At 36.2% G+C, this 6,573-nt stretch overlaps 1 long non-coding RNA gene across 1 annotated transcript; it reads left to right on the top strand.

The window, feature by feature from the left end:
* Positions 1-665: 665 nt before the first annotated feature.
* On the top strand, positions 666-3,710 carry LOC110872453. The gene is made up of 3 exons (XR_002554442.2): positions 666-793; positions 2,527-2,611; positions 3,584-3,710. It is a non-coding gene; the product is annotated as an uncharacterized LOC110872453 (long non-coding RNA).
* The last annotated feature ends 2,863 nt before the right edge of the window (positions 3,711-6,573 follow it).

The following is a 6,573-nucleotide window of genomic DNA, read 5'->3' as shown; positions in this document are numbered from 1 at the left end:
ACCTCCACGGAGGTGCGACGACGGACTGACGGCGACGCCACTGCTTACAGCGACGGCGGTGGTGGATTCTGACGGTGGTTCAGCGGCGAACTTCCCCAAATCGAGTCCCTGAACGTGATTTCCGGCGGAACCCTAAACGCCGGAATGCTAACGCCGCCGTCATATAATCGAGTTCTGAAGCCTTTGCCAGAACCCTAACAACTTCTAATCGGGGCCTGAAGCCTTTGCCGTCATCCAGATTCATCCTCAACTCATCCAGATGTAACACCCCGAAAACAGGTTTGGAAATTAAACCCCGTTAATACTAAAGACGGGGAAAGTACCGTTAGCGGTAAAAGTAAACCGGAAAATATTAGGAATCAAGTGAATAATCCTAATATTAATTAAAGGTGAATAAGAGCTTCCAGGAAAATAGAATGGATAAAAGGCCCGATTTAACGGGACTTAAAATAAAACGGGTTTTAACTCCCGGAACCCACTAAGTTAACTAGGTAAAATTAACCTAGTTAGTAATGAGTAACTAAATAATAAACTATGGGTTATAGTTTCATTTATGAATCTCTAAACTTGAGGGGCTAAACATGGGCAACTAGAGAAGTGTTTTATTAAAACACTTAAATAAAAAAAAAAAAAAGAGAAAACACACATACATGTGTGTACGTATGCGATCAGAAGAAGTAGCCGGGAGAGCTCAAACCCTAGTTCAGCAAATCCTCCAAATCGAAGCTCAAATCAAGCCCGAATCGTCTGCATGATTACAAATTCGTGATCGCCTAGTCGTGGGGATCATAAGGTATGTAAAAATTTGATGATTTGTGAAGTTGTAAAATTTGAATAATCTTCATAATCGCGAATTATGTATGGATTAGAGAGGCTATGGCTGAATTAGTGTTGTATGATTTCTTAAAAACAAACCCTAGATGTAAACTCGCTAATTTAGCACCATAAATTAGTGTTTTGATTAACTAGTTATGTAGGTGCTAAGTGGGTTTTATGAATATGGGATGAACACTAGAATTATAGTGTTAAAATAGATGAACATTAGGTAAGTAATGCAAGTTCTAGTTGTAACTTATAAACACTAGACATAAGGGCTTGAAATTGATGCTTGAAGCTTGGTTGGAAGTTAATCAAGAACTTGACAAAAGAAGTATACGAATCTTGCACACTAGGTGTTTGTTAAAATGCCTAAATGAAAACTAAAGTGCTGAAATAGATGGTATTTTTGACATCCCTTAGCCTACAATCACTGTGTTATAGGTTTCTAACCATTACCAAGAGTTTAATAAGGGTTATAGCCATGGAAATAGGTTGCATTTGATGGTTTGGGTCGAATTTGAAAGGAACCTAAACATGATTTCCGTAGCTTTTTATATGGATTTTGACTAATCATAAAAAATCATATAAAATCAACCGTTTATCCGATTTGGGTGTTCTATACCTTTTCGGAAAGCTTATGAAGTAAATCTTTACTGTTTTCAATCATAAGAAACAAATGTGGTTGTTAAAGAGGTCAAAAATGTGATTAAAACTGCTGTTCAGAAAACTTAAAAGCTGATTGAAAAATGAAAATATAGTTGCTGTGCTGATTTTATAAAAATCATATAAAATCATAGAAAATTCGTTAGAAGGTGTACCTTATATGCTTGCGAAGGTATTGAAGTTTTCTATGATCCATTTTTGAACAAGTTAATCTTGTTCGGACTTTAAATGGGTCATAATGGTCGATTACAGCAGCTGAATAGAAAAATCGCTGCACATTAATAATGTTATTATTAATCCGGAAAAGGCATATGATTGCGTATACTTGTTTAGTCATGAAGTATTTATTGTTAGGAACAAATAGCACTTTATGTGACATGCTTAAAGTGTTTAAAATCACTTACTAAGGGGGTGTTTGGGGTTGAGTTTTGAAAATAGATTATGCGTTTTGAATAATCAGAATCAGATAATTAGCTGTAACAAAACGTGCTGCAGAAAGATAGTGTTTGGATTTGATTATGTTGTTTGATATCACAATAATCAGATAATCAACATTGTTTGGATTTGATTATGTTGTTTGATATCACAATAATCAGATAATCAACTATTTAGTGTTTGGCAAGTATATATATTTAAAAAAATAAATAAGTGAAAACGTAAAAAATCAGTTTTTGGATTATCACGTTTTCCTGCAGCAAGGGGTAACCTACTTATGGGTTATCACGTTTTGAACTCTACAAAACGTAAAAAATCACTTTTTATTAATTTTTTACCAAACACTCAAAATAGATTTTTTGCGATTTCAAAACACAATAATCAAATAATCAGGTTGAAAACGCAATCCCAAACACCCCCTAACTTGTTATATAAGTAATTTCACTAACGGGTCAAACGATTAGTGAATGAAAATAATTATGGTATGAAACTAGTTGTTGAATATATGGCATGCTTTGATTTATAAGTGTGTAAAAAAAAGGGGTCCATAGGGTGATGGCCATTATATAGAATGACCAATCTAACCATCTTATGGATGTTATGATATAGTTGACTCTAAACAAGCTAGGTGGGAGCTTGAAAAGGAACGGGTCAAACGGATCATGGATGCGAAGAATGTTTGCGCGGACGCGAGGTAAGTAAAGCTTACACTTTTTTTAGGATACGTATTTACTTTATAGATTATAAACACGACCAAGGTTATATCCGAAATATGGGTTCCGACACGAAATGATACGGGTCGGGACGAATAAAAGGATAAAAACCATGTTTAATAGCAAAAAGGGGCGAAATGGGTTAAATAATGAAATGGTAAATAAATACCATTCAAATATAAGTGCAAAATGTTGGTCGTTTAGACTAAACAGGTCAAATGGTAATGTTAACACCATTTGACGAATAACGACTAACAAGTGCATGTCGAGTCTAATGCTCACAGGGTAAAACGGCTTGTGGAATTTACGTGGCTATGAATCAGCAAATTATTAAGGCAAGGCATTAAAACGGGTCAATACTTTGACCCACGCCAGGTACGCGTAAATTTGGTGGAAGATATGTGAATACCTTAATGTAGAAAAATGACATGTGAAAGTAGAGAGTGGGATTTAAACTTAAATGATTAAATTCTCTCTAACGGGTCGAAATATGCATTTAAGCGTAGATGGGTCAAAATCTTGTAAAAAGGTAATAAGCCAAATGCATAAAAGTCTCAAAATTTATTAAGCCGGATGTCGGACTTTAACTCCATATGATGGAGAATCAAATTACAAACATGTAGGAAGAAATGGTAGGTCAAACGGACAAGCGAATTTAAAGATACGAAAGATTTCGTGTCAATTACGGCAAAATGGAAAGGCTGAATGCAGGGGCCACCGTAACTTACGGTGCCACCGTAAGTTACGGTGGAGCTGAATTATTTACGGTGGTTGCCTACTGTTGTACGGTAGGAAAATTTTATTACAGAGGCCACCGTAACTTACGGTGCCACCGTAAGTTACGGTGGAGGTCACTTTCAAATTTTTGTTTTTGGAATCAATGGTTTCCCGGACTCGTTTGGACACGTTTTAAAGCCCGTAAGACTAAAGCATTTCGTGTTTATGAAATGTAGGTACATTTTGGATGCCGGAAGACGATCAAGCTCGACGAAGGACCGAACACAATATAGATACATGCTTCCGCACTTTAACACTTTGCAAATTTTAAACAACGAATTCAACCACGTTATGTAGAATAACTTATGAATTATAAAAGTTTTAATAAATTCGCATTTTTATAGTATGTGTAGGCTTAACTACACATCTAATTGTTGGCGTTTACATATAAAATTGTTAATTAGTTAACTAGGGTGTTACAAGTTGGTATCAGAGCCCTGGTTTAAGAGATTCAAGTATGGTGGGGAAAACCATGCTTGGACTTAAACCTTATGCTCTTGACAAAGATTGGTGTTCGGTTCGAGGCTTGATCGCAAATCCGGTAAGTACATCTATGCTAATAGTTTAGCATGCTAAAGTGTTGTAAACAACACATGGGGTTATCGTGTGATACACGTTACCTCAATTAAGCGATAAATGTAGTTGACAAAGTTACGCGTGTTGACACATATAGTACAAAAGTCTTGTATTATGATACGGGCATTTAGTAAAGTTGACATTACTAACTTTTGTGAATGTCTTGATTGAAGGACACTTGCGTTTAAAGATGACAAAGGTTAAACAAATTAAAGATGTGATAGAGGAACGCCCGAGGCATGACGAGAGGAACATGCTCACTAAGGACTAAATCGCGTAAAGACCGCGAACAAGGTTAATGGCAAGAAACGCCCGTCGGGGCAAGCATTATCAGGTGCGTGCTTTTAAATATAATCGCGCAATTAGCAATGTGCAACAAACATGTAAAGAATGATTGTCGCATATGTAAATTAGAAACTTAAGAAACCTGAATAGAATACCTATCCAGGATATTATCTCCAAGAAAACTAAATAGAGGTGTTACTTACATGGGGTATGATGTGAAAACTATAAAAAGGTCGTGTATGTCATGTGTTAATCGCTTACTCTGGCCAAGTAAGTAGTGGCATATGATACCATGAGTTTCTAATAGCGGACACATTATATCTGATGTAGTAAGGACGGGGTAAATGGGACAAATTAAAAAGTACCCAAAAGAGTCAAGTGAGCAAAATATTTGATAATAATGTAAACACACAGCCGAGTGACGGAAGCGTATTACATTAAGATAATGAGCCCGAGTGAAGGGACAAAGAAACACGTAAGATGATCAGAATATGTATCGGGAGGGGGGTGTACTTACACTCAAACCCGGAAAATGCAAATATGTAAAATGATGTAGACATGTATTGGGAGGTAGTGTACTTACACTCGAACCCGGAAAATGCAAATATGTAAAATGATGTAGACATGTATTGGGAGGGGGTGTACTTACACTCGAACCCGGAAAATGCAAATATGTAAAATGATGTAGACATGTATTGGGAGGGGGTGTACTTACACTCGAACCCGGAAAATGCAAACATGTAAAATGATGTAGACATGTATTGGGAGGGGGTGTACTTACACTCGAACCCGAAGAATATAAACATGTAAAATGATCAAGATATGCATTGGGAGGTAGTGTACTTACACTCGAACCCGAAGAATGCAAATAAGACTCTTAACGGGCCGATTTTGTAAAACACCAAATTTGAGAACAAAGTAGGAATATAAAAGCGAAACGAAGTCATAATGCATACCGTAAGGGTTGCAATAATAACGACTTCGGTAAAACACCCGGTTGGTGGGTAAGGATTTAAACACATGCGTAGACTGAGAAACAGGAACGCGCATGGAAAGTCAAAAGACTCGGGTTTTGGGTCATGACCAAAGGTCGATAAGATAACGGCAAATAGAAATTTTGATGAATTACGCTCAACTATTTTAAAGTTGAACGGGTCGAACAAAGATTGAAGTTTGACATTTATAAGTGATGAAATTTTCACACGAACAAGTCAAACAAAATTTAAAAAAAAGGATGACTCTTGCTAAAGTAAGTAAGCACGAATCAAAAAAAAAGTGTGAAATATTAGTAAACCTATGTAAAAGAGTTAAAGGTGTTAAAAACATTAGAATAAAAGAACCCGGGTAATGGGACGTAAAGAAGTATAGGTAAGAACTGGTTAACAGTAAGTGTAGGGCAAACTGACGTGTAATTGACGTTAGAAGTCGAGGAGTCAGAAGGATAATTCGAAAGAAAACAATGTAGCCTTAGACTACGGTCAAGGTCAAACGAAATCCAAAAAGTAAACGTGAATAATTCTAAAACATAAGAGGGGGTGCCTTAATGCCATATGCGTATATAAATGTATACATATTTGAATAAAGACTTGAATAAAAGATGATCTACGGGATCATCATAACCTGCGGGATATGAATTAAAGCAAAAGGATCATAAGGGTCTCACCTTAAAAAGGTGAAAACATAAGGAAATAGCCTACGAGGTTAAGTGAAGGAACCTACGGGTCAATAGTGTAAGGTGAGGGAATTTGTTACGATTCCCCGCATAAAGTAAGAACGGAAAACAATAAATTATGAGTTATCAATTTCCTTGATATGGATAATTGACAAAAGTTAAAAGGAAAATGCTAAACTAAAACTCCGGTTTTTGCAAGAAATGACGTTTTTACGAATATGAATTTTGATAGACGAATATGTAATAGGCATGAAAGATATAAGTCTTGACACTGATAAGTGCAAGACGATACATTTGAAAAGAAAGGTTGGAATAGACCTAAACATGACGTGATGCGATCACGGTCAAGAGAAGTAATGTGAAGTAATCATATTATGACCCGAGTGATGGGTACAAAGTAACTGGACTGATAAGTCTAGTTAGTGAGATCGGTTAAGGTCGAAACCCAAATTAAGAAATTGTTTAACACGTTATTCACTACGAAGATTAATGTAGAATAAACATAATTTATAAACCTATGTGACTAAGTGGCCAACGTTTGGCGACTCGGTCAAGTAAACAACAAAGGTATATAGATCCAAGAGATAAAGTGACGGCCCATGAGACCTCACTAACAGAAAATATTGATCACTT

Source organism: Helianthus annuus, chromosome 8, assembly GCF_002127325.2.
Source record: "Helianthus annuus cultivar XRQ/B chromosome 8, HanXRQr2.0-SUNRISE, whole genome shotgun sequence".
Classification (NCBI taxonomy): Eukaryota; Viridiplantae; Streptophyta; class Magnoliopsida; order Asterales; family Asteraceae; genus Helianthus; species Helianthus annuus.
The sequence above is the reverse complement of the archived record's forward strand: the minus strand, read 5'-3'. Positions and strand labels throughout refer to the sequence as shown.